Genomic DNA, 6,081 nt, shown 5'->3' on the forward strand with positions numbered 1-6,081 from the left:
GGCAGCCTCTGCGCGCCTGCTCCTCTACATACGCCACGCCCTTGTCGTGACGTCCCCAGAGCCCCGTCTCGCAATCCGGACACCCGATGTCCCAGTCCCCGCGGAGACCGCGGATGCCTGGGCGGCGGGGAAGCGGGACCTGGAGGGGAGACCCGAAAAGGCGGGGTCTCCTGGAGCCCAGCGGGAGTGGTGGTGGTGCCGGGTCAGGGTTTGGGTTCGGTCTCACCTTCCTTTCAGCAAAAAGAAAATTTCAGCTCCTTTTTGTCCTCGCCTGTTCGAAACTCATTTTCAGAGCTAATGGAAAACTCAGGGGAGGCCTTTCTGCCGGTTGACGTTAAAGGCTAAGCCGCCTTAATAAGAATTCCTGGCAATGTTTATTTATGGTGTCTTTCGGAGTAAAAGGGCGTCCGAATATGCAGTAGCCTGACCTAGTAACGCTGGAAGGAAACCGTCAGGCTAAGCTTTGAAGAAAGAAGAAAAAAAAAAAAAGTTAAGATTTTACTTACTTATTTGACACAGAGAGAGGTGGGGGGAGAGAGCGAGCACAAGCAAGGGAAGCTGCAGGCAGAGGGAGAACCAGGCTCCCCGCTGAGCAAGGAGCCTGACTCGGGGCTCCAATCCCAGGGCCCTGGGATCATGACCCCAGCCGAAGGCAGCCGTTTATCAGCTGAGCCACCCAGGGACCCTGAACAACGAAAATTAAGTAAAGCGCTAAACAGTGCCCTTCAGCCGCAGCCTGTCGTGTGTCTCCTGGGAGCCCTAGCCATCAGGGTCAGGCGCCCATCGGCCTCCTACTGCCCCCCCCCCCCCGGCCCACACACAGGGTGGCCCCACCCAGGGCCCTCTGGTCCTTTCTGACTTGGACTCTGCCAAAGATAAACGCAGCAGAGAATAGTTACAGTGGTAGAAAGAAAGAAAGAAAGAAAGAAAGAAAGAAAGAAAGAAAGAAAGAGAAAGAGAGAAAGAAAGAGAGAAAGAAAAAGAAAGAGAAAGAAAAGAAAAAAAGAAAGAAAAAGAAGGAAAGAAGGAAAGAAAGAAAGAAAGAAAGAAGAAAGAAAGAAAGAAAGAAAGAAAGAAAGAAGAGCACTTGATGCAATGAGCACTGGGTATTAATATGCAACTGATGAATCACTAAATTCTACCCCTGAAACTAATAATACACTAGATGTTAACTAAATTGAATTTATTCTTTTTTAAAGGAAAGAAAGCAGAAAGGCCTAAACATAAAAACAGACTGCCTTAGTTCTCTATTCTATTTCAGCAACTTCAAAGCTCTTTAAACTTGTGCCAAGTTCTGAGTTGTCTGAGCTTGATTTCCTCCCACCCCTTTTGTAAATTGCATATAGTGATGGAAACAATATTATGTGGCTTTTATGGACAATTAACTGAGGTCAAACAGTTGAAAAAACTCACACTGATGGATACACATGATGTACTTGGTACAACTTAGTTATTATGATCATATCCCTCACCACTTTCTCCAAACTTTCTCAACATTACTCTGAATCTCTAGCTCAGTCTTGAGTCTGTGAGCCACAAACATGGCAATCCGTTTCTTTCTTCACTTCCTTTTGATTTTGGAAACAAACTTTGTGATGTCATTTAAACTCCTAAGTTTTGTGATGAGATCCCAAGAGTGGAATCCAGTGCTTGTATATTTTAAGACCATTATGGAAAGTAACTCTGCACACTGCATCAAAAGCAACTAATGAATTGCTGAACACTACAACGAAAATTTATGATGTACTATATGCTGGCTAACTGAACATAATAAAAAAATAAGAAAAAAAGCATACTGCCGCAGGGAAGAACTTATAAACCCATCATCAAAATATTATGACCAAGCATGGATTATCTATTGCTTAACTCAACAGAAAAGATATAATCAACTGTAAATTCAAAATACAAAATAAATACTAACACATTGATATTGCCTCTTATAGCAAGTATGGGAGTGCAGTTCACACTCACCCTACAAGGGGGACTAGACAATAGGGAGCAACTTCTAGGCTACTAAGTCAAGGACCTCAGCACCAACATTCAGGAATTCACACTGTGGGCAGAGGACTGTTTCCTGCTCTGGAGTGTGGGAATTCCTTGCCTGGCTGTCTGACTGCTGATCCTATCCCTACACCGCAAGCAGGGAGGCAACTGTGTCCCCAGTTCTTCTTTTTGATTCCTTGTCCTGCAACTCGACTTCAGAGCACTCTTTTTAGCAATCTTAAACTCTGGCAGACACCTCTTTTACAAGGATTGGAGGGTGATTGCTTTCTTTTAATCTTATTTCTGGTGCATTCTGATGTTCGGGAAGTCCTCATAATTTCTAGGCCCTTTTATTTTCTGGCACAATTAAGATCTCTCTCTCTCTCTCTGTCTCTCTGTCTTTCTCTCTCTCTCTCTCTCTCTCTCTCTCACACACACACACACACACACACACACACACACACACATTCAGTCTATCTTGTCGATTCAATCTCTTGAAAATCTTCCCTTATACACATTATGGAAAGCTGCTGCTGCTGTTGTTGTTGTTCAATAACCACCTGAAAATATAGAGGTCAAAAGCTGCTAATGGGAGATTAAAGAGTAGAAACCTCTAAAGAAAGCTTGTGATCAGAACTGAGAGAGCAACACATGAGTTCCCAATTAAGAAAGAGGAGTTTGGAATCAATCTCAACCCTTTTGGCTATATTCTATCTTCCAAAGCATGACACCCTTGATGAGGTTGTAAGGTGAGGTTCAGTGGCGTAGAGTCCGGAGCTGATGACCAAGATGACTGTGGCACAAAATGGTGGTTTATTAAAGCACAGGTACAGGACCCCCGTGGGCAGAAAGAGCTGCTGTACCAGGGTTGTGAGAGGTAGCTGATTATATACTATGGGGTTGGGGGAGGTAAGGAAAAAGGGAGGTTTCAAGAAAGTACTTTCATATATTAAATAAGACTCACAGGATACCTGAGCCCTTGCTATTGTCAAGTTAAGGTTGTTTGCTCCTCTAGGAAGGCATTAACATGAAGATAGTTGGGAACTTCCTGGAGGAACATCACACATCCCACCCAGGAGTGGGGGTGGAGAGAGGTTGCAGGGTTTAAGCTTATGTTTTGTCTTCAGCCAGCCTTCTGTTCCCTCATCACCCTATTTCAGACCCGTGGCAACATTCTCCCTTTTCCAGCACTTCAGGGAATAACCTTCATTTCTTTCTGTCTTAAATAATCACTTTACACTGTTCTAGTTTGAGACTCTCTCTACCTGGGGAGGGTTAGGGCAGAGGGCCTTTATCTAAATGAATGTGCCATATCCTCTCGTTGAATGACCCCTTCCCCACTGAGATTCTGACATATCCACTACTGAGATCCTACTCATACATCCAACAGAAGTACAGTAGTCTTGAGTCACTGTTACTGATGTGGAAATGCCTTACCCTCATGTGTTGGGGACAGAAATAGTGAGACAAAACATTAGTCCTATAAACATTGTACAATTGTTTAACTTTCTAATCATTGATACTGTCCACAAAGTAGGGCACAAACATTTTGTGGCAAGACAAACGTAGAAAGGGTTGATACACATGATTTTTTTTTCTTATGGATAATTCAATGTATGTCACACAAATGTTGAAATTTTCAAGGAGCTAATATCATCCCAGAAATGATGACAAGGGGTAAATATGGTCCGACTGGGGGTTGGGAGTTTGGGTAAAATAACACATTTACCTTCTGCCATTTCCCATTTCACAATACAGGGCTATAACATTGTCATGGGATGTGGGATGTAGTTGTTCAGTCATAGGAAGCACCCATAAGTAATTGTTGAGTGGGTAGATGCACTGATTGATGACTATGCTATTTGGAAGGGGGTGCTGTCCATTCTACCTAAAGGCAGAGAGGAAATGGACCATTTAGAGAGTTCCGGCCTATGGTGGGTTACTGCTGGCAAAATTGCATTCATAGGAAAAATAAGATTGTCTCAGGTTCAAAATGCCATGTTGTTCCTCATCTCCACTCTGTAATGGATACAGAAATGGGTGAGAGTAGGGCAGTGCAAAGAATTTCTCGGAGCAGGTCCTTAAGAGTCATCAAGAGCTAAGTTCAAGCCCCCCAATTCCCTGGAAGCTCTGCCATGAAAAGGGGAAAATACTAATAGGACCTACCTCAGAGGGTTCTTGCAAGAATTAAATCTGGTAATGCAAGAAAATCACGCCTCACAAACATTGGTGATCTTCAAATATTTACTCATGCACTCCAAAAGATATATTGAAAATTATATGCATGCCTTATTCATACATTTAAATTTTTCCTTACAAGTTTAAATAAACTGAGGGCTTCAGAGGGGAGGGGGATGGAGGATTGGGTAGGCCGGTGATGGGTATTAAGGAGGGCATGTATTGTATGGAGCACTGGGTGTTATACGCAAAAAATGAATCATGGAACACTACATCAAAAACTAATGATGTACTGTATGGTGACTAACACGACATAATAAAAAATGTAAAAATAAATTAAAAATAAATAAATAATGGAATTAGAAATGAAACTACTGTCACCCTTTCAGATGTGCCCAGTGATATGAATAGATACAGATAGATAATACCACAGTAATTTGTTATACACAATCAGCCATTTAAAAATATATGAATAGAGGTTGGAAAAAGATGGTGGAGGAGTAGGGGACCTTTTTTCAGCTGGCCCTCTGAATCGAGCTAGAAATCTACCAGATCATCCTGAACACCCACAAAATCAGCTGGAGAGTTTAGAGGCAGCATTGTCCACAATAGCTAAATCGTGGAAAGAGCTGAGATGCCCTTCAACAGATGACTGGATTAAGAAGATATGGTCCATATATACAATGGAATATTACTCAGCTATCAAAAAGAACGATTTCTCAACATTTGCTGCAACATGGACAGCACTGGAGGAGATAATGCTAAGTGAAATAAGTCAAGCAGAGAAAGACAATTATCATATGGTTTCACTCATTTATGGAACATAAGAAGTAGGAAGATTGGTAGGAGAAGAAAGAGATAAAGAAAGGGGGGTAATCAGAAGGGGGAATGAAGCATGAGAGACTATGGACTCTGAGAAACAAACTGAGGGCTTCAGGGGGGAGGGGGTTGGGGGAATGGGATAGGCTGGTGATGGGTAGTAAGGAGGGCACGTATTGCAAGGTGCACTGGGTGTTATATGCAATGAATGAATCATGGAACTTTACATCAATAACCAGGAATGTACTGTATGGTGACTAACATAATATAATAAAAAAATATTATTAAATAAATAAATAAATATTTAAAAGTTAAAAAAAATAAGAAGATACATCTGGATCTCTACAAACGAACATCTCCAGCACTGAGTATTGAGGTATGAAGCAGGGATCCGAGAATCCATGCACAGATATTGGAAGATAAATGGAAGGGGGAGGGAGCCACCCTGCTCAGGCGCTGGGAAGCAGTAGCCACCTGCACTGGGGAGAGGGCCAGACTCATGGACGACACCCATGGGAAAGCAGACTGAGACCATGAGCCCAGGAATGTGTGTGTGACCAGACTGAAAATGAGAGCTCCAGAGCACACACTCAAACTAGACTGACACTGGGAGTTTGGGAGCATGCGACCCCAAAAGATGGAAAACCAGAGCTTTGGAGCACACGCAAACCACATTGAAACTGGGAGCTCTGGAGAACACATGGGAACCAGGGAAGCTAAGGGTATTAGAAACACAAAGGACAGAGACGTGCCAGCCCTGGGAGTGAGGGCTGGGTGAGTGACTGTGGGGCACACAACCCAGGATGCTGTGGGGTTTTTAGCAGCACTGACAAGAAACAGAGTTAAAGTGGCCAAGAGAGCTCAATGGAGAGCAGAATGTGACCTCTCTGTTCTGAGACAGAGGCTAGGATATGGCCATTGCTGCTCTGACTCTCAGAAGAGTCACAGAAAACCGCCAGGGAAAGCTGCCAGAGAAAAAAAGCCTAGAAATACCAGTTCACATTGTGCCCATTCCCATCCCCCCCTCTCAGGGGACAGGGCAACTTGACCCAAACAGGGTTGCCTGAGTATCAGTGCGGCAGGCATTCCCCCCCCCCCCCG

Source organism: Ursus maritimus, assembly GCF_017311325.1.
Source record: "Ursus maritimus isolate PB19 chromosome X unlocalized genomic scaffold, ASM1731132v1 scaffold_X1, whole genome shotgun sequence".
Classification (NCBI taxonomy): domain Eukaryota; kingdom Metazoa; phylum Chordata; class Mammalia; order Carnivora; family Ursidae; genus Ursus; species Ursus maritimus.